The sequence below is a fragment of the Symphalangus syndactylus genome, chromosome 14, assembly GCF_028878055.3.
Source record: "Symphalangus syndactylus isolate Jambi chromosome 14, NHGRI_mSymSyn1-v2.1_pri, whole genome shotgun sequence".
In the NCBI taxonomy this organism is placed as follows: Eukaryota; Metazoa; Chordata; class Mammalia; order Primates; family Hylobatidae; genus Symphalangus; species Symphalangus syndactylus.
In genome coordinates, this window is record NC_072436.2 from 90,193,989 (window position 1) to 90,217,872 (window position 23,884).

The 23,884-nt window shown below is 35.1% G+C and overlaps 1 protein-coding gene across 19 annotated transcripts in view; it reads left to right on the forward strand.

Moving 5' to 3' along the window:
- Window positions 1-23,884, forward strand: part of NRXN1 (neurexin 1) — a 1,136,968-nt gene that overhangs the window by 374,376 nt on the left and 738,708 nt on the right. The window lies entirely within an intron of this gene.

Here is a 23,884-nt window from a genome sequence, read left to right on the forward strand (position 1 = left end):
TGCATAATCTATTCTGAATGATGGAGCTTCAGAGTAAGAAACAGCCTTATAAACATCCCAATACAATCATTTATTCCCATGAAGCAAATGCTGTTTATTATCATGCCCTTACCAAGTGTTGGTGAAAATGTGGAAGAACTGGAACTCTGACATACTGTTGATTGGAATGTGAAATGGCACAACTTCTTTGGAAAATAATTATTTGGAAAATAATTTGTCAGATTCCCAAAAAAGTTAAACATATACCTACCATATATCTACCTAAAAAGCTAAACATATACCTACCCTATAATCTAGCCATTCTACTCCCCAGTAATTGTTTAAGAGAAATGAAAGAAAAATTCACTGTAGTGACTTGTTTTTGAATGTTTGTGACAGCTTTAATTGTAAGAGACAACAACTGGAAACCACCAAAACTTGCATAGACTAATATGGCATATACATGCAAGAAATACTACTAAGCAGTGAGAGCGAATGAACAACTGATACTCATATCATAGATGAATCTCAAGATAATTATGTTGAGTGAGAGAAACAAGGCAAAAAAGTCTACATACTTTATTATCTCAATTACTTAAATTCTAGAAATTGCAAACTAATCTCTAGTGACAGAAAACACATAAATGGTTGCTCCTACTAGGAGAATCAGCGGAAGGGAACAAGAGGTTACAAAGAGGCTCGAAAAAAGTATGGGGTGATAGGTATGCTTGTTACCTTTGATTATTTTGCAGTTTCATAGATGTATAAAAATATCAAAAGTATCAAATTACATATTTTCAACATATGTTGTTTACTGAATGTCAACGGTGTCTTAAGAAGATGCTTATAAAAGGCAGGAGGCACACACAGTTAATTAATTGAACCAAGAATAGAAACCAGGTTTTCACCTTTTTTTCACAGTTCTACACTGCATAATCCAGATTTTAAATTATATGATCCAGCTAAACATGTGTTTTTTAGTTGATTCAATTCTTGGCTATGATTAGAGAAGGGTCTCACTTTGATAAACAGACCTCCAAAACCACAGCAAAATCTACCATCTTATATACGGTGTTGTTAATAAATTGTTACTTTCTCAAATAAGTCACAAGCTCAAATACTTTGCAGAGTTGGTTGAAGAGAGCACAAAATTCAGGTTTCTGACTTTAAGTGGTGAGCATTTTGTGTGATTAACTCATTGTAGCCTATTTGGTCAGTTGAGGGGATTGCCAATAGATCAGTTATTTGATTTGACAGATTATTTATCTAGTAGGGGAATTTCAGAAAAATGGCCCTTTCAATAATAAAACATTAAGAGTTGAGATATTGCTGCATGAAAGAAGTTAATTCTAGTTGGCATTTATCTGTTTAAAATTCAGGATCAATAACAGAATAGTAAGACATTTTACTATCCTTCACAGCTATTCAAACAGAGTATTTTAAGGTATGAGAGGGCACCTCCTTAGATAGTAGACAGTGTTTTAGAGTCTATTTTATTAACTGGTAGAAAAGTAGTAGATTATTAAATCTAGTACATGGAATTAGCATAATAATTAAAAGCTGACCTTATCATAGTTCTCACAAATTCATTTGTGCATACTGAGGAAAAACGTGGCCTGTGGAAAAAGTAGTAAACTGGGATCTAGTAAAACAACCATATTATGTTAAGAGAACAAGTTAATTATGCTTTTAGTTTATCACATTTGATACTGTAAAGTTTAACATGATTTGTTTTTTCTCTTCTGAAAGCATACATGTGAAAGAACCAAAAATTACGTGAATTTTTTATTTGAAGGATAAACATCTATTTGCCTTTTATTAAGAAGTATTGTTCTGCAAAGAAGGTGATAGATAGCATTAGGTAATTTTTATTGCAAAATAAGACTGAAATATATCCTACAGCTTCATAGTTTTTGTTTTTTCAGGAATGTTAACTCCATCTTCTATTACGTCAACCTAAAGCTTTATCTTGGTTCAGTGTGAATATCAAAGTATGTGCTTTGGTTTTTAAACTCATGGGAGAGTTTCTGGATGAGATGAGATAGCTAGCTTTTCTATGCCCAGACAGTGAAGGACATTGTGTAACCCAAAATTAACTACAGATACTTTCCTGCTAAATTTTTCAAAAGAATCAAGGACTTTGCCTTTGGTTCCACATGGTAATTCTGGAGCCAAAGTTGGAGAAGGATTTTTTTTTTTTAAATCATCAATGTAGAGAAAAAAACCCAATGCCTATCCTTCTACCCACCCTCCCGCCACACACACACACACACACACACACGCTTTAAACTTTGAATTCTCAAAAGTTTATTTTTAAGTTAGAGATTTGGGATAAATATTTTCTGCTATAGCAGAAAATTACTTGGCTTAGCCAAGTGTCTTTGAAGAGAGAAGCATGCTGTTTGTTCTTTAGTTTGTCTTATAATTATTTTCTTTTGTAAGAGGGAGAAGGAAAGTTATGCATTCTGTTTGGAAAATGCAGAAGGTATTTTGCAATAAATTTTAATATTGCTTTTAGCATTCATAAATTGTTTAAATAATTGGTTTGTTTAAATGTGCATTTGTCATCTATCTGCCATAATAGACTGTAAGCTCCTAGAGGGTCTGTTTGTTCAGCATTATGTTCCTAGCCCCTGAGCAAGTGCCTGACCATACTAGGAGCTTTATAAAGATTGTATTTGAAATATTTAAGTAACAATTTTCCTAGAGATGGTGCCATTGAGATTCAGATGCATAGATTCAGAAAGCAGGGTTTCAGCCATTGGGAAATAGGTTCTAGGTATTTTCAGCCAACTAAAATAAGAAAAGTTACAGTAATAAAAATATTCTTAAATCTTTAGGCTCAAAACTGTATTTGGGATACAGAAAATTGCAGTAGAAGCAAGAAGTGGATATAGTGCATACTGTTACACACATAGATTGTGAATTCTGGATGATTCATATGTGAATTAGGCATTGCATTTGAAAGTTCCAGATTCACATTTTTCTGCAACCCAGAATAAATTGAAATTACCTTTACTACATTAATTGTCATGTATCCTAAAGGCATGCAAGTAATTGTGAAATTAGCCCAACCCAAACAGAATTAGCCAATTATAAACCAGGACAATGCCAAACATGTGTTTTTGCATTTTCTCTATTTTTTTCTATTTTTCTAAAGAGATAACTTAGACTTCAGTCTACAATTTAAAGGTTCCATAGGGTCAGGTTGGAATAGGCAGTTTCTTACCAGAGATCATGGATAGGAGGTCAATAAACTGAAAATAGTAGAGGGAACAGAGCTGAAGCTCAAACAAAACCCAATGTCTAAGAAGCACAAAGGAGAGTCTGAAGGTTAATTTCCCGAAAGAACCAAGAATCCTCTCAAAACCCATGAATCTAAAAGACAGAGATGTGAGAACAAGCAGCAAAGTTGGAAGGAACAAGGTGATTTTCTAGACAAAATTCTTTGGGGGCAGAAAAAATATATCTAGTATGTGGATGGTGTTTCAATGAGCAAAAGGACATGATGAACGGTTTAAGTCAAAGAGCACGATAGCCCTGGGAAACACTGTGAAGCACATGAAGATGTCTTGGATATGTTTTCGTCTCTGGCCTCTATCACCTGTATCTTGTTTTATTATTACTGGGCATCATTTCTCAAATAGTGCTCCATGCATCCTAATGATTTATCAGAATCATCTGTGTGTTTGTTAAAAATTAGGCTTTCTGGATATCATGCCAGGTCAAATAAATGAGAATCAATAGGGGTAGAGTCTAAGAATCAATGATTTTACAACATCTCTAGAGAAGTTTTATTCTCTCTCAAGTTGGGAACTCCTGGATCTACACCTTCAGTGCTAGTGTCCTCATCTTATTCCTTATAAGCTACCATTAGGTTGGACCTTACTCTGTGATACAGAAATTTCCCTGATCAAGATTTTCATTGTTTCAGAACCCGGAGGTTCAGGATTGGGATTCCCAATCTTTTGGCTTCCCTTGACCACATTGGAAGAAGAATCGCCTTGGGCCACACAGAGAATATACTAACAACAACAAAAACTCGCAAAAACAAAACAAAATGAAACAAAACAAAAAACCCCATAATGTTTTAAGGAAGTTTACAAATTTGTGTTGGGCTGCATTGAAAGGTGTCCTGGGCCTCCTGCGGCCTGCAGGTTGCTGGTTGGAGAAGCTTACCCTAAACCCTTCTAATATATTAATTAGAGAAGAAATAGGTTTTGTAGGAATTGTTTTTGGACAATACCATCATTCTCTTGAAATGTTAACCATTCATACTTGGCTAGAATTTGAAGAGAGGAAAGTGGAACATTGGGTACCTAATGAGGGTATGTGTTGAGGCAAGATGTCCATTTCTGTATGTTTCAAAACATACCATGTAGGTGGCCACTAACTGCCTGTGCAAAGATCTAGCCCTGAATATAACAGGGCAGGTGTGGTGTTCAAAATACTGAAGGCAAGATAGAATCTGCAGCTTTTCCTTGCAGATGATATACTTTTCTACATTATGCAAGCTGTGGTAAGGACATTTTGTTTAGTTTATAGCATTTCAGTGCCTGTTGGGAGGAATTGAAATAGACTTTGTACATGTACCCTCAGACTCTTGAAAAATATATGCTATGCACATTGTAATATCAATACTGTCACAGAATCTGTAGGGAGTGTAGGCCTTAAGGAATAATACAAATAACAATTAGGAGGAATTGCAGTGATGGACAGACCAAACAATTCCCTTCCCAGCCTCTGCAAGTCTAAGAAGCTTTCAGGAAGCACTTCTTGAATATAACAACAGGCCTGCCTCGGGAGAGATGGCTACCACAGCATTTGCATGTCAAGCATTTCAGTTTCTAATTAATATAAAAGTATCCAGGATAGTCTTTAGATGATGCATCAGAAGTAGTAATCTTTTTTGGGGAGTTCTAAATGACATGAAAAAGTAAAGTTATTTTAGAAGGAAGGGGAAACTCTAGCTGGATAGAATATCATCATTTTATGAAGGCATATTGATGCTGTCACTCATGTTGCTGTACCATAGAATTTTCCTAATGTAGCAAATAGAAGACCAAACTAGCCTCTGGGTTTATGTGTCTAAACAGCTGTTGGGTAATTACTGAGGACTCTTAAGGCACAAGCAAGGAGAAGTGGAAGCCATTAATAAGCTATAGTTGAGCAATGTGGCAGAGGAAATCACTATTTGTTTGCTAAATGGAATAAAACTGTTTCTTAAAAGTAAAGAGAAATTCATGCACCTAATTTGTTTTTAGACTTGAGCAGTTCATGTTAAACCGAGGCTCAGGTGAGGAAGCAATCTCCACAAAAAAAATGCACATCTAAAAGTAGGACCACAGACATATCTCGTGAGTTCTTCTGTGAACCTTTTCCTGAACCTCTTCTTCCTTGATGGATTAGAACTTTGTCTTTGGTGTCAAAGAGGCAGGTCAAGGATCCTTCTGAGGTAAAGATACACCCACCTGCTTTTACCTCAACTAGTGCTGTTTTGAGGGTGTATCAGATGGACAAAGTGTGAATGCTTTCTGGACCCTGGGATAGCCTATGCAAATGTAGGGGTTTTATATTTGGATAAAACTAAGTGAAATGAAGATTCTTTCAATCTTGAATTGTCATCATTTGCTGTGAGACGCTAATCCAGTCACCTGGAGGTCTCTAAAACTCAGTTTCTTTCTCTGTAAAATGTGAATAGTAAAAGTACATACTAGTATATATATGGTCAAGAATGAACACTAACCACTTGATACTTGAGGGAAGATTTTAGTCATGAACCTAGATGAGAATGAAAGATATGTCCTTTTCCTTACAATTTCATACTACACAAAGGACTTGCAATGATATTTTAAGATGTATATGCAGACGTGCATCTACACATACAATAAGATTGTGAATTTTCTAAGGTCAGAAACTTTGTTTTCTTTATCTCCATATATCCAACTCTGAGATCAGTGCCTAGCACATATTTGACACACCATATATATTTGTTTGATATATTGATGAATGGACTATGTGAGGTTCTGGGAGGTAGTGCTCCAGTATCTTGGAGGACCCTAAATTCAAGTAAGAAGCAGCCAGCCAGAAATATGGCACTGGCCTGCTTCCTGGAAAGTCCAAGCACCAGACATTCACATTGATGTAAACCAGCAGTCGGTCTTGCTACTGTCAAGCCTCTCACCTGTTCTAACTGCAAGCTACACATTACCCTTGCACAACGTCTCTTCTCATTAGATGAGTTTTGATGTTTCAAGGTAGGAGAATGCCACCCTTCTAAAAACCAAAACAGGTTAATGGTACTAGGTCATGACTTAATTATGGCACTGAATTGCAAAGATTTCTTTTTGTAAGTAATTTTATCTCAGTCAGTCTGAATATTTGTATACAGTGTGGAGACAGAGGAAGATTAGTTAATGTTCCTTCTAGTTACAATACTTTTGGGTGAAGGCAGGCAACATAGGATGTTGTTAAGAGCCTAGACTTTGCAGACAGACAGACTTCAAGGCATTTATTCTAACCTTGCAATTTATTAGCTCTGTTATCTTACATGAAAACCTTAACTTCTCAATGCATCTATTTCCTCATCTATAAAATGGGGATGTTGAAAGTTACCACAAAGAATATTTATGATAGTTAAATGAGATGATGTGACATTGCTTACCATAATGTCTGGCACAGTAAGAGCCTCTCCTGACCTTCCAACTCCCCAGTGGGTAAAGTGCAGTGGATAGGAGGCATTTGATGTATTTGTTTAGTGCCCCCTGAATACCAAGCACTGTTCTAGATGTTGGGATAAATCAATGAATAAAATAGAATAAGTCCAGTCCTCTTGGGACAATTTTAATGATAAATCTGTTTTTTAATATAAAGCGGAAGTATACTTCCCAGATCCCATTGTGTCTTCAAAGCCTCTAATCATATTAAAATAGAAACTTAATTTAGAATGAAATCAAAGAAAAATCAAGTATAAATGATAGTTATAATTTACTGTGAAATGTTAATCAAGGCATTAACTTTCAGAAAGGGAAGTCCTGTTGAAAATTTTTAAAAGTTGTGGTTTCGGGAAAAAAAAGAAAAAGGAAACTAAAATTTATATGAATTAAAGAATGAACAACTAATTTTTGCAGAAAAATATAAATGAATATTCAACTTACAATATACAGAAATATATTCCAAATAAGTGTGGCGTTTATAGAAGTATATTTGGTTTTTAAATTTAAAGAAATTTATAATATTTTTAAACTATAAAATTCTCAATAATTTATGTCAACAAATGATTTTTAAGTAGGATTCATTCCATTTATCAAGATTACCCCCAGACAGTATACCAATGTGATGCATACTAAAAAAAAGGTGATATTGAAGCTTCTTAAATCAAAAATTTCTCACTATTTTATTGAAGGAAAATATCCTGTGTTATCCTGTATATCCAAATAAAATGGATCAAGTAATAGGCCTATCAAATGCATGTGTTTTCTGTGCACAATAAACCATACATATTAAACATAGTGAGGTTCTTTGTAATGGGTAAATGCTGTAATAAATGTCCAGCAAAATGAGAACTAGTTTACTGCATAAAAATATGCATTGGCCAAAGAACAATTGCTTATATATTTATAGTGGAATGGAACCTTGAGGCAATGTGTCACTGATGCATTCAGCATCCTCCCTACTTGATGGAACAGTAGTCATACCTCATGCTATCTCATATGTGTGGCATGCCAGTGGGGAGCAAAGTGGAGGACTGAAAAAGGGCCAGAGGGCAGAAGTTGGGTGGTGAAGAAAGGCAAGCAATGCTTCCTGCCGTCACCCTCTCTCATGGTTTCCCTGAAGCTATCTTTTTGGGTTCATGGCTCATTTCTCAAATACCTATGCCTACCCACAGTGTAAAAAGCACTATTTTCAGTGCTATACTGTGATGTGTGCTGGAGAGTATGGAGATTGTATAAGGAAGCTTATACAACTCTAAAAAGGGAGAAGAAAGTTCTTCAAACTTGGGCTACATATGGATCTGGAGGGATAAAAGGAAGCACCTTTACTAGTGTAGCCAAAGAGGAAATGATGTTAATTTTGGATGTGGAATCTGGCAAAATTGCATTTGGGACCTGAAGATGACACGAGGAGGCAGCAGGAAAGTCTCAAAAGCAGGAAATGAAGATTAGGAGAAGGAAGTGATGAGGCTTTAAAGACAAAAGGGAAAGGAATGTGAAGGAACGGCTAAAGAGTCTGTTTTTGAATGAAGCAGAAAAATTGCCAGGAAGTGGAAGTGAAGTGCAGAAGTGACAATTATATTTCTAGAAGACATGTGAAATAAGAATAATTTAGATAATTTCTTCCCATTATGTAATTGCTCCCCTGCCTCAACACACACACAGACACACACACACCAGTGAATGCATTTCCTGTAAATTAAAAGCATTGGGTTTACACTAAAGAGATCTATTTTTTTTTTTTTTTTGCCCTGGTTGTGAGGCTTACCAGTGATGTCGCATTGGGCAGGTCAAGGATCCTTCTGAGGTAAAGATACACCCACCTGCTTTTACCTCAACTAGTGCTGTTTTGAGGGTGTATCAGATGGACAAAGTGTGAATGCTTTCTGGACCCTGGGATAGCCTATGCAAATGTAGGGGTTTTATATTTGGATAAAACTAAGTGAAATGAAGATTAAAGCCAAGCACTTTCACATTGAACTAAACAAAGGAAATAAACAATGGAAAGGCTAAGATCTGCTGAGAGCACATCAATGAAATAGTTATTCTTGTATCTTTATTGCAAAGCTAATTATAAAGGCTAAAAACCTCTTTTGAGGGTGGAAAGAAAGACTTCTGTCTACTTGCTAATTTATTGTTCTGGGAGATGTGGCTGCAGTTCATTGTGACTATATGGAAGCAGAAACCTAATAACATGGTTTACTAGTCCTGGTTCTGCCATTTAGGACCTCAGTAAATACCACAGCCTCTTCCTTTCTTTCTCAGTTGGGGATAATAACAGCTCAGAGCTGTTGTAAGGGTCAACAGATTATCCTCGGGATTTAAAGGAAGGTGAGAATTTCAAGCATAAAAGAATTGAAAAGATGTATACTTCTTTTTTGTCTTTTTGATAGCAGAACGCAGAACTGTTATCTCCTGTCTACTCTTCAATCTAGACTGTGCCTTAGTTAATAAGAAGCAAAAACACCTACAACTTCTCTAGAAAAAGGACTTGACAACTTCACTCCTGACATTCTATCACAAGGATTAACGCTGTTTACGGAACTGCTTATCATGAGTGTGGCATCATTCTGGACCCTGAGTATACCAAACAAACAAAAAATGAAGATCCCTGTCCTCTGTCACTCATATTCTACTGTAGGAGATGGACAAAAAAAATTAAACATGAGTGATTAACTATGGTATACTCAGTAGTTAAGTTTTATGGAGAAAAATAAAGCAAGGCACGAGAAAGGCAAGGTGTAGGTGATATTGGACCAAAGACTTAGAAGAGGTGAGAGAGCACACAATGAATACATGTTGCAGAGGAAGGAGCCATTGAAATGCCAGAATCCAGGGAACGGTCTGGCTTATTAAAGAGTCAATGGGGAGATGCATGTGGCTGAAGCAAAACTGGAGACTTTAGGGTAGTATTGAAGATGAGCTCGCAGATGAAAGGGTGGACCAGATTGTATAGAGTTACGGGCCATCCTCAGGATTTTGGCTTTTACTCTGAGAGAGATGAGAAGCCACAGGAGTTGTTGTTATTGTTTTCTGTGTTTCTTTAGAATTTTTAATGAGTTAAGAAAATGCTTATGTCATATATCAAGGAAGGTGGAAAACTTACATAAAATATTAATAGTGTTTATTTCTGAGTTATTATTGTTAATTTCTCTTCCATTTAGTTTTATTTTCCAAGGCATCAAAAATGCAGATATTCTTGGATAGCCTTCCTTTCATAACCAGTGAATTAATTTCAATGACAGCATCTCTAATAATGAAGATATTTTATCTCTAGTGTGAATGACATAACACTATTGCTAAGACTTTGTTTTGTCTTTTTTTTTTTTCTTTGTAAGCGGCTACTATGCTTCAGTAGCCCTTGAGCTTGAATGGAGTGGTGGGGACATGAGGGCTGTGAAGTAGCTAGTACATCATGAAATTAATGGTTGTGATGAGGGTGGCACAAACGGAATTCCTGTCATTCAGGAATGAATAGCCAAGAAGAGCACGTTAGACTACTGAATAAATTTAATCATTCTTTTGTATACAAAATAAATATTATTTAGGTGATAAATTAACTTCCCCTTTCACCCCCAAACCTCAGTTGGTGTGAACGTTTAAATGGAACAAAAACTATAAAGAATCTAGAAACTTGATATTTCTAGAACTTTATAAACTCTTATTTGTGACTTCTTCAGACCAGTTTCATGACTTCTGGAAGCAAATGTCCTAGTATAGACTCAGCTACTCTTTAGTGTATAGAATTATAAGTGTTACTTTTAAAATTCATACCTAACTTTAAAAGCCTATTTAATTTCTCATGGGTGGGTTTTGAGCCAAGACGGGACATGATTAGACTTTAAGTTTTAAAAAGATCACTTTGCTTTTGTGTTTTTGGGGGCAGGGAGTGGAGTGGTGTATGAGAGGTGGAGTAAGTCTGAGGAACAATAGTTTGGAAGTTATTTCAGAAGTCCCAGAAAATGCTGGTAACTGATCAGGGTGGCAGCAATGAAAATGATAAGAAGTGCTTAGATTCCAGATTTATTTTGATGGTACAACTGACAGATTTGTAATGATTTTACCTAAGCTTTCTGAAGCCTAGAGGTCGATGCTTATCCATTTCTTTGTATCAGTAATTAGGTTGAAAAGTGGTTTGAGTTTAATTACACCACATTTATATGTCAATTTACTGCTAAATAATTGCTGGCCAGAGAATTTCTTTTCTTATTTCTTTTCCTGCATCTCTTTGAGTATTTTTCTTTGTGTAGATCTATAATATCAAAAAGAAGTGTCAATGTACACTATTACAAAGTTAAAATCATATACACTAGTTACATTTATGTGGTGGGTAGGCCAGTGATGATGTCCCAGTTTTCAAAATACCAAGTCCTAGTTCTCCTCTGTCCTCTTTATTCCCTCTGCCCCCCTAAAACAAAAACAAAAACAACAACGACACAAAAAATATAACTATTCCTCATTCATAAGTAGTTTGTTCCTACCAAAATGCCAGATGTAGCTCTTAAACTAAGCCACACCACTGAAGCTTTTTAACAATTAACAAATACTTTCGGTTCACTTTATGAATCCTTTTACATTCAAACAAGCACAGCAACCTTGTCAGATTGGACTGGGTCAGATTTTATTCTCAGAATTTCTCAATTGCCATCCTGATAGGAAAGCATATACTCTTATTCCTAGGTTTTAAGCTAGAACAAATCTGGGTTCCAGAAGCAATGGGCTTGAAACAGTGAAAGAGTTTTTTGAAGGGTAGGCAAAAATGTTTTAAATGAAGTTCTTCTTGATTCTTTATTAATACTTGAAAAATAGTTTGGTGTTTTTTTTTTTTTTTAATTTTGTAAAAGATAAAAGATACAGATGGAAAAGTAAAGAGAAATAAAGCTATATCTTTTTTTTTCCATGCTTGTTACTTTTCACAAGAAAAGTATGGCTAACCTGATCAGTCCAATTTACCATTTAATCACAGTTTATTGCATCTCTAAAATTGGCCACATAACTGCATATTGGATAATCCCAATTTTCCAGACTTTTCTATTTTACATCAAGATCTGACATGTTTTCTCCAGGTTGCAAATTAATTTGACCTTTTTTATTCTTTTGTTCCTTACTTTATTCTCCTCTTTCCTCCTGTTCACTTGGTTGGAGAGTGTGAAATGGATAATAATTTTGGTTTAAGCGTCATTTGAACCTTTGAATGGAGTCACTATATTGGCTACCGATTAGATTGAAGGATATGAACAGACACTTCTCAAAAGAAGACATTTATGCAGCCAACAGATACATGAAAAAATGCTCCTCATCACTGGCCGTCAGAGAAATGCAAATCAAAACCACAATGAGATACCATCTCACACCAGTTAGAATGGTGATTATTAAAAAGTCAGGAAACAACAGGTGCTGGAGAGGATGTGGAGAAATAAGAACACTTTTACACTGTTGATGGGACTGTAAACTAGTTCAACCATTGTGGAAGTCAGTGTGGCGATTCTTCAGGGATCTAGAACTAGAAATACCATTTGACCCAGCCATCCCATTACTGGGTATATACCCAAAGGATTATAAATCATGCTGCTACAAAGACATATGCACATGTATGTTTATTGTGGCACTGTTCACGATAGCAAAGACTTGGAACCAAGCCAGATGTCCAACAATGATAGACTGGATTAAGGAAATATGGCACATATACACCATGGAATACTATGCAGCCCTAAAAATGATGAGTTCATGTCCTTTGTAGGGAGATGGATGAAGCTGGAAACCATCATTCTCAGTAAACTATCACAAGGACAAAAAACCAAACACCGCATGTTCTCATTCATAGGTGGGAATTGAACAATGAGAACACATGGACACAGGAAGGGGAACATCACACACCGGGGCCTGTTGTGGGGTGGGGGGATGGTGGAGGGATAGCATTAGGAGATATACCTAATGTTAAATGACGAGTTAATGGGTGCAGCACACCAACATGGCACACGTATACATATGTAACAAACCTGCACATTGTGCACATGTACCCTAAAACTTAAAGTATAAAAAAAAAAGAGAAAAAGAATGCATAAATGCATAAATGGACTTGGAGAACCAGAAAAAAAAAAAAAGAAAAAGAAAAAGAGAGATGAAAAGGCCAAAAGAGAAGAAAGTAGGGGGCATAGTGAGATTCTACCTGTATGCTTCAGCTACAGCCATTATGTCACAAAAGAAAATGAAGGAAACAAAGTAAGAGGCAGGCAGAGAAGATGATCACAGCTAGGTTCTAAACAGGAAATGACCGCAGCTTAGTGAATCCTACACTGTCCGTAAGACAGTAAGAGAACAGGCAAGTCTGATCATGTGGTCAGTATGCTTATGTAAAAGCAATATATTTATGTAAAATCCAAATGATTATGGTATACTAATACTTTGAGTAATTATATTATGCATTAAATCAAGGTACATTTGAACTTCTGTTCATTATTTATGTGTAAATTAAAAATTCAATTTTCCTGCCTCTTTTCCAAGTAGAAATATGCATGAAATTGTATTAAGTTTGGCTGAAACTGCCTCCATATATAATTTAAGAGTTGCCTAAAAGTTTCTCTAGACATAGTGAATTGTAACTAACTTGGTGTATTAACAAGCTATAACCTAAACTAGAAGAATATACTCTTGTAAAAAGTAACTGAGTCTCAATCAATCACGGGAACTAAACCTCCAGCCATTAAGAGACTGAAAGCTGCCAAATACGACTATATAAGGCAAACATTTACTGCAGCCAATCAGGTTGTTTCTGTATGTCACTTCCTTTTCAATGGGCATAAATATAGACTGCTCATGTGGTAGGGTGGAGCATTCTGAACCATTTTTGGTCCAGACTGCTACCGTATTCATAAATCATTTCTTTGCTCAAATAAACTCTGCTAGATTTGGTTTGTGTAAAGTTTTTCTTTCAACATATGGTATCAGTAACTTCATGGAGAGAAATAGATTGAGAATGAGCCATGAGCAGCATTCATTAAGATATGGTAGTTAATTGCATATGAGTGGGAGTCAACATGATCCATGTGGATCAGGAAATAGATATACAGGAAAAAGGGGACATTACAAATATCAAGGAATACTAAAACGAGAAATAAAAACAAAATAAAACAGAAACAACAGTCAGACACAAATGACAGAGGCTCAACATCATTAGCCAACAGGGAAATGGTTAAAACCACAAGATAGCACTTCACACCAGCTAGGATGCCTGTAATGGAAAACATCGACAATAACCAGTGTTAGTAAATATATGGATAAATGGAACCTTCATACATTGCTGCTAGTAACCCAAAACTCTGGAAAAGCTTTTGGCAGTTTCTTAAACTGTTAAGCATAGATTTATCATATGACTCAGCAGTTCCACTCATAGATACCTACCTAAGAGAAATGAAAACATGTGTCTATACAAAAAGCTGTTCACAGATGTTCACAGTATAGCAGCATTATTCTTAATAACAAGAAGTAGAAATAACACAAATGTGCATCAACTGATGAGTGAGCAAGCAAAATGTAGTATATCTATACAATGGAATAGTGTTGTATTCCACATGCTATATGCTACATGGAGCCTCAGAAACATTATGCTTAAAGTCCACACATTATGTGATTCCCTATTAATTGTCCAAAAACGGCAAACCTATACGAACAAAAAGATTAGTGGTTGCTTAGGTTGGTCTGGGGGTGGGAAGAGGGAGTGACTATGAATGAGCACAAAGTGTCTTTTTGGTGCAATGAAAATGTTGTAAAATTAGATTGCAGTGATGGCTGCATAACACTGGAAATTTACCAAAACTCATTGAATTGTATACTTAAACCAAGTGAATTTTATGGTCTGTAAAGTATACTTCAGAAAAGATATAAAAGAGAAGGATGCTTGAATATAGAAGCCTGGAGGTCAAAGAAGGAAGACAACATTTCAAAAAGGGATGGGGATGGCTGATGTCAGTTGCAGAAGAGGCATGTGAAAAAGTACAATGGAAGCGTAACAAACCATTGATGCTACCTCTCTGGTTTTACCAGGGAAGCCATTCTGCTGCTAGCCCAGCCTGCAAGTGTCTGCAGGAAAATGCTCCATTACTCTGGGATGCAGTATGTGCCCTGTGGCCACAGAGCAGCTCATTAAGGCCCTACAATAACCTGCTCATTTAAATAGGGTTCATTATTCATGGAGTGTTAGGTTTGTTGTGGTTTTTTTCAGTGCAACTCTGGGTAGACTATTGTTGTGCAGTGCTTATTTTAACAGGAGTTAATTAGGACCAGAAAATTGCTCCTTGTTTATTATAGTTCCAAAGTCTCAGTACAAGCTGTACTAATCCCACCATTGTGAGTAATGGAAAAAAGAAGGGATAGTGTAAGGAGAGGAAAAAGAATGGAAGAGAGCATGTGTGTCAGCAAGTTAACATTCTTTCTTTCTTTCTTTTTGAGATAGAGTTTTACTCTGTCATTCAGGCCAGAGTGCAGTGAATGTTTACAGCTCACTGCAGCCACCATCTCCTCTGCTCAAGCAATCCTCCCTCCTGCCTCAGCCTCCCAGCAGCTGTGACTACAGGCATGCACCACCATGCTTGGCTTATTTTATTTATTTTATTTTATTTTATTTTATTTTATTTTATTTTATTTTATTTTATTTTTAGTAGAGATGAGGTCTCACTATATTTCCCAGGCTGGTCTTGAGCTCCTGAGCTTAAGTGATCCTCTTGCCTTGGCCTCCCAAAGTGCTGGGATTACAGGTGTGAGCCACCATGCCCAGTCTAACATTCTTTATAGAGATAATTTTTCTTTAGAAAATTTCATAAAGCTCAAGAGTTAATTTTATTTTTCAGGATGACCATAGGGTATTCTATACAGGAGAGAATTACCATATACATGTATGACATGTAGATCACTCATTTTTAAAGAATTACAGAAAAAATAAAATAAGCCTCAGAATAAAACTGCTCAGACTTGCTTATTTTTTCCAGAACTTAATTTCAAGGACCTTACAATTTATTTGGGTCATTATTATGGTTATCAATTAGCTTCTTATTAAAAGAACCTGTGCTTATAAGTAGTATTCTGAGTGCCAGGTAACAAAGGTTACTATAATCCATCAATTCACTTGATAACAGAAACCATTGAAAAACAGGTTTATATTGTATAGTTTTCTACTACTCAAAATTAATTCCAAAGTGTTAGCTAAAATGAGTTGTCTATTATTTATTTTTATACTTTTTTATATTCAAGTATTAACTATCAGCATTTTAAGCTAGACAGTGCTAAAGATAACTTTGTACTTCTTGACTGGCATTTTTGGTTTAAAAGTCAACAGTTAATTAAGAACACAGGGAGGGATTTTCAAAATAGGCTATGAGAGACTGATTTCCGTTTGTTGGTTTGTTTTAATAGCTTGTATTAGCAAGTATTTTATCACCCAAATTACAGTGAAGTACAAAGAGAAAAATCTAGATTTCATTGTCTGGCATTTGGGAAAGCACCTACTTTTCTGCTTGTTTAGGCTTGCACGTAATGAGCTCACAGAACGTTTATTTTTCTGACCTCTGGAATAAAAAAGCAACCTGACATTAAAGACTGAAGTAAAATACTGAGGCTGCTGCCGATAGGTTTGTTGATGTGTTTGCTGTCGCATTAATTGTTTGGAAGCATTTTTATTCGATGTTTAAACTTCAGAGCAGCTTCTTATGAGGATTCGGGGGAAGAGAGCATAAAACCGGAAAGCGAATCATCCTTCCAGAACTGTGTTGACATCTCCACAGAAACAATGTGCTGTGTTATCACACAATGTCAGGAGTCATATACCACTTGCTCTGACTGAAGTCATGTTTTATCACGTATACAAAGGCAATAACAAGGAAGAGGTCTGGCATCACAAAGCCTCCTGTTCAGGATCTTTCCCAGTATCAGAAACATTTTCCTAACTACCTCACCAGAGGTTAAATAAGCATGATGCCCTCAGTACATTATTATCAGAACAGACATTTCTATGGCATCTGCAAACCCAGAGGACAATGCACAACTGAGGCAGTTCAGATTCTTCAGGGCTAAGAGCATTTTAAATTGAAATTGGTAAAATAGGGAGACAGAAACAGCTGAGGGTAAATATAAATGCAACCAGAGTCCACTGTATTTTAGTCTGGATTTATTTAGACCACTTGTGGCTATTAGACAGTGAGAATGTAGATGACCACAGCTGCTTCGTTCTTCTTCATTTAGGGACAGAACAAGGGCAATTACAGCATCTATGATTCATTCACATTCCTCAAGCAAATCAGCCCCTAATCAGTGAACTCTGTATCATGTCCCAGCAAGAGTGCTAGTTGGTCAACAAAATTCCCTTGCTCTAAGGAGTTGCCTTCTAGTGTAACAATTTTCAGACAATGATATATTTATCCATTTCACTCTGATTTCACTTAATCTTCTCACCAATCAAGTGATACAGTAGATATTACTAGTTCCATTTTACATGGCTTCAGGGTCACAAAAATCATTGTCAGAAACAGACCCCCACCCTCAAGCAAAGAGAGGGTAACACACAATAAGAAGCAAAACCAACCAATCTCAGTAAGCTGATGAACACATTTCTGCGAATAGAAAATGTAAGTTTGATTCTCTCACCTTAAAATCTAGAGTTTCTCATTTGCACCTCCCCTAGTGAAGTTTTGGGAGCTACAGAGTTTTCTCCACAAGGAGAGGAAGCCACATTGTATTCCGGAAGCATTTCTATGACAATGTCTATAGATAACTGCCTAAAGAAATCTCAGAGAAAACAGCTCTGGCATATTCAGTAATTACTTGTGATTTCTTTGTGTGTGTGGTGTGTATGTGTGTATATATGCTTGTACCTAATTGTGTATTCTTTTCCTTGAAAGAAGAGCCTCCCAACTAATACATAATTCAAACTATCCAAAATTTGAATACAATTCTAACTATCGTTCATCAGTCCTATGGGTTCATAAAGTAAAAATAGAAACTCTCAGGTAGGGTGGATTTTAAATTAAGCTGAATTCACTGCTGGGCAAATCAGGGAAAACCTAACCCAGCCCAGAGCTATTAGGATCTGAGGAAGGGGATATTCAGGTTGACTGACAAGGAAAAACCCAAAGGCCATGAATTTTAAGGATTTACACGGATATATGTTTATACAAGAGAGAACAGTCCCTGGGAATGTGATGTCAGCAACCAAAGGCAAAGATGGACCTACAAATAGAAGGGCCAAAAGTTCTATGAGGAAACTGGATTTGACAGTTTAAAAAGTCCTTGGCTTTGCAGTTCAGCATGATGGGTTAAAATGGGGTAGAAGTGATGACCGGCTGTTTACTGAACCCAAAACCATTTAGGATTTTCCTGAAGCTTGCTGACGCATTAAATCTGTTGGATGCACAGAGATAGGATACATAAATTACAGATCACGAAGATGTCTATCAGACCATAAACATCATCATATTTTTTCTGGTATGCCTGGTTAATTTTTGAAGCAGCGGCTCATGTGCCATCTTTTGGGGTCCTGACCACTTTCTGTCTTGTAGTCTCTCACACCCTCCAAATACGGGGTCATGCAGAAGACCAGCCCATGGTAAATGATCTTTATCAGTGTGATAGTTAAAGTGAATTCCATTTGGTAGAGGACAATGCTTGAAAATACATGTTTTATATACTTTGGTTTAAATTTTGTCAGCCTGGCTAAAAATATGACTCAGAAATAGAACTACTAAGGGATTTTCCCTGACAAAAGCATGATGGAAAATACTTTCTCCTAATGATCTCATCTGTAGCTTCTAAGCATTTCCAACTGTTAAACATTGTTAAAAAATACAGTGTTATGTGAAAGAGAAGAGGGTCTCTGTGGGAGGTTTTGCCTTATGTCATGTTGGCGATTGAGTCTCTGTAGAACCCAATATGGTTTGACATTTCTTTGGCTTGATTGTAAAAAGGAGCTATTTATGTGGAATAATTCATGCATGTAATGAAATGAGTCTAAATTAATCATTTAATATTATTTTTTCTTGGTCTTAAAAGTGTTCATTGTAGAAAATTGGGAAAGTATAGAAAAGTTTAAAGGAAATAAATGCATGGTATCATTTTAGTCTGTTTACTTTATCTGTATGTGTGTATATATACATACATGTACAGTACAATTTATAGTATAATTTGTATGCCCTGCATTTATTTTGCTTAGCTTAATGTAAGGAGTATTTTTCTTCTTCTGTCATTAGAATGTGAAAAGGTGATTTTTACTGACTACAAATTTTCCATCCTAATGTTGTGTCATAAATTGTTTGTTTTCGAATAGTATAATATTTTAATTATTTACAAACTTTCCTGAATTTTAAGGCTGTAATGAACATCCTGGTATACAAATTTTTGTTGTTGTCCCTGACTTTTTTCCTAAGCTGTATTACTTGGAAGTGGAATTAAGAGGACAAGGGTAAAGCTTTTCTTTGAGTGTATATGAGTTGCCAATTTATAGTCCCCATAATATGTGCTGCTTTGCATTTCCACTAGTTATGGTACCAAGTGCTTGTGTGTGATTATACACAAGCAGTGTCGAATGTTGTAAGCTATTTCTATTTTGTTTTCCTGTGTGTTTCTTTGAATGTCTTATAAAATAGTAACATTTTTCATAGATGTATTTATCACTGATGTTCAGTTCCGTAGATTGTTTTCATGTTCTCTATCTGCTTTAGTGTTGGAAAGTTAAGGGATTTTTCTGAATTGGTTTTAATAATGTTAAAGATTTTATGCCTTATATATGTCTCCTGAGTACCTAAGCCAAGAAAATATGAGGCCCTCAAAAGTGGCTATAAAATAATTTATATTTTCCCTGGGCCTACTATCTGTAAGTTTCCGCTTTTTTTCTTCTTCAGGACACTCTCCAGAGAATGACCTAAACAACAACTCTAAAATTGAAGTGTGTTTGAGAGATAGAATTTGTTTAGCGGGTAATTATTCAAGAGGATCTCCTATTGCACAGATATTCCATAGAAGAAACCATAAAACAGACCACCTAAGTAAAAAAAAAAAAAAATCGCCCTCTCAAACAATATAATGCTTAAGCTTTGAATGCATCTTTTACATCTTCATTAGAAATATTCTCTATAGGAAAATACTCTGTATTTACAGGCATAGTCTGTCCCTGTTCCTCCCTGTCTCCTCAAGGGACTCAGATGCAGTCAAGGGAGGAATTGTATAGTAACGGTCATAAAATATTGGAGGAGTTCAGAGGAAGGATACTCCAAACAGAGAAGCATGGTGAAACTTGAGCTGATTCTAGAAATATGTGCCTAGTGGAACAAATCAGAGAGAAAAAAAAAAAGACAACATAAAAGTACAGAGGCAGGAACAATTACACCGTTTGAGGAATCATAAAAAGGGGACTTTTCCATAGTTGAATAATTGAACCTAGTTCATGTCACTAGTGTGGAAAATAGATTAATGTGATTTAGCTCCTTTTTGTCCTCCCATAGAAAGATTTCGGATCTGCAGCCAAAGAGCTGGTTCTCCTCAGTTTGATCTTGCATATCACAGAGCATTTGTAAAATTTGGAAAGTGATCTAAAGAATTTTAAACTTTCTGAATACATGATGTCTTTTTCCACCAGACAAGGGTCACCCCAGTCACTAAACAAATTGACCAATTTCAGAGTATTTCCTGCTTCCACTTGTTACTGATGCAGCATCTGGCTGAAAGAGTGCTGCTGGATGCAGAAAAGTTCAGGAAAGTTCTAAGGACTCCAGCTGGCTTCAGTGTGAGAAGAAAATCTGACAGCAGAATAGTGGCCTTTTGTTTTGTACTGATTCTTTTCTATTAAGTTGGTGCAAAAGAAATGGCAAAAACTGCAATTACTTTTGCACCAACCTAACAGTATGTTACCAGTCTCAGTTTCTAGAATTTGTCAAGATCTTCCTGGACTCAACCTCTTTATGTATCTTTGTGGATGCTTGGAATGTTCCCTGCCTTTTCCACCTGATTTAGATCTTATTCTTCAAGTCCTGGAAACCAAACCATCCCTTTCTAGGGAAGCCCTTCCAGCATGCCAGTTGAGTATCTGTTCTCAAGGCACATTTCAGTTTCCTTCCAGGTAGTAACACTTTAAACGAATGTAATTGAATGATTTGTTTAATGTGTGATTTACTATCTGCTTTCTCTCCTTGGACTGGGAATCATGTAAAGAAAAGCTATTCTTGATCTTACATTCAGGCAATAGCATTCTTTGAGCTCTATAATCAAGCTGGGTTTTTACTTTTAAGCACAGTAAAATTTAAAAGTGTAGTAGATAGTAATAATATAAAATTTCATTAATATTTTGAAAAAGCTTATTTGGTCTGATCTTAGTTCTTATGCTTATGTTAAAATTGTGAATTAAGTAATTATGAATAATTAATTCAACAGATATCTATTGAATGCTTAGTACATGACAGGCACTCTCCCAGTCCCTGGGATGCAGTGGTAAACAATCACCATGACAACTGCCATAACAACAAAAGTCCCTGCCTTCATGGAGCTCACAGTTTCATGGTAGATGTAGAAATAAATAAATATGTTATAGTTTATGTGATGATGAGTGTTTATAGAAAGAAAAATAAAGCCTGGTAAAGAGGTAGACAGATGCAGGTGCTATTAATTCCAGAGGTAGCACTCTTAACTTTTATACATTCTTGTATTATTTATTTTTTCTTAGAAATGAAGATTTAGAGAAACTTTTAATGTAGCTTATAGAAAAACACTGATTTCTGGGATGTGTCTTTGGATATCTATTTTGAATCACATTTTGAATATATATGAATTTTACATTATTTTCAACATCAAAATCAGTCAATTAAGCAACCCTGAACTTTTCTGCATCCAGTCACACTCTGTTCCCAGCCAGATGCTGCATCAGTAACAAGTAGAGGCAGGAAATACTCTGAAATTGGTCAATTTGTTTAGTGACTGGGCTGACTCTTGTCTGGTGGAAATAAACATTTTGTATTCAGAAAGTTTGAAATTCTTTAGATGGCTTTCCAGATTTTATCAATGCACTGTGATATGCAAGATCAAACTGAAGAGAAGCAGAACATCAAAATGAAGAAATTTATGTAGTGATGCTTTTGTAAAAGAAATATATATATAAAAGTGCATTTGAAAAATAAATATAAATATATTTTTATTTATATATCCTTATATATATAAAATATATATAAAATATAAATATCCTACCTGAATATTTATATTCATATATATAATATATATTTGTCTTTTATATGCATATGTAAAATTTATATATAGATATTTATATATATACCTGTAAATACTCCCTGGCATATTGAAATGGCTGAATTTGCAAAATTTTTATTTTCTGAGTTATTGGTGAGTAGTAGTGAATAATTTTCTTTTAACCTGGAATATAAACTAAATAAAGAAATCAAACTTGGGGGAAAAAATTCTTTTAGTGAACTGGTAATAGAGAATTTTATTTCATTCCATAGCCGTCCATCAGGATGTATTATTCTTTAGTTTCTGACTGTAGGGTCATAGAGATGAATCATCCAGGGGTTGCTTATTTGTCCCCAGTTAATTTTTGTATTTATTTCTTTTGCTTTTGATAGTCTTCTCTAAAATTTATAGGAATCATTTATTGTCATAAATATAATTTGAAAGTAGTATAGCTTGATGGCTATTAATATGAATATACTCTGGTGGAAAAAAGCTATCTTTTTCAGATCAGAAAAAATAATATAAAGAATAAATATTTTTCTTTCCAATTCTTTTACCTAACATAATCAGGGTAGAAGTCTGGAGTGGGAAGGCAAAAGTTATTGACTAGATTTTCTCTCAAATAATTACATATATCAAGTTAATATAGCTGTTTAAATCATTAAAGTTTTTTTTTTTTTTTTCCACATGAAGATCCTAGGAATATAAAAATCTTACCTGAACGTTAAAAAATACTGGTTTTATGTAAGATTTACGTAAAGAAACTAATAACACTTTAGGGAAGGGTACAAAGCAGGACCAAAATAAGTAAAAAAACAAAACAAAACAAAACTTTGTGCCTCTGAATAGGATGATTTAAACTTTAAAATAAATTATAGATTGAGGGCAATTCAATTCACAGTCTCAATTTGGGGAGGAGGTTAGGGACTTGACAAACTGTAAAATTGATAGGCAAGCTAAATATTTATAAAAGCCTAAATTTTTTGAGAAAAGTAACAGTTTAGGGAAGTTACCAGCATGATACCAAAAGGTACTACAAAACAACTATAATTAAAACAGTCTAGTTCTGGCACAGAAACAGACAAAGGATGTTTAGAGAAAATGGAGTCTAGACATCGATGTAAGTACATACAGAGTTTTTTATCTGTTATCTATGATATTTAATATTACATAAAGGATACAATATTTAATAGTATTGGAAGAACTGATTATATATGTGGAAAAGTAAAATTAGATTCCAATATCATACCATTCATATGGATAAACACAAAATGCATTACAATATTATAGAAATACTAGAAGAAAAGAGAAAAACGTCTTTATGAATTTTGGAGTCAGGAATGTTTTCTTAATTAGAAATAAAAGCAGCTTGCCGTGAAGTAAAAAGTCTGATGGAACTGATTTATAAGTTTAAAGAACAAACACATAAAAATTGTATACAGAAGTGTATGGTATCTGAGGCAAGGCTCCATCCTAATAATTTTATAAGTGTCAACTCATTAACCTCTGAGTAAACATTACTTTTTCTACATTTTATTGAGGAGAAAATAAAGGATTAGAATGTTTAAACAGCCTGCTCACACAAACAGTGCTAATAAGTGATGAAGTGGCAGTTTGTCTCCTGTGATTCTGGAGTCTGGACTCTTAAACACAACAAAAGGAACGAAATCAAGATAAAAATACATTTAAGCACTATATGCATTTGTAGTTAAATTTATTCTGTAAAGAAAAATTGGCATTTACATAGGATATACTTTAAAGACTATCTTGAACTTTTATTTCTCATATATTCAATATAGTATTTTTAAACAATCTGAAGCCTCTTTATAATATTTTAAGGTTATGTTTACTGCAATTTATTGGAATATATCTCACAGTTAAATAGAATATAACTTAATTTTATATCCTTGAGTGGACCAATATCCTCTTTGACAGGTAGTGTAAAACAAACCCTTTTTACAAGAAGGCTTTTCCTCCAC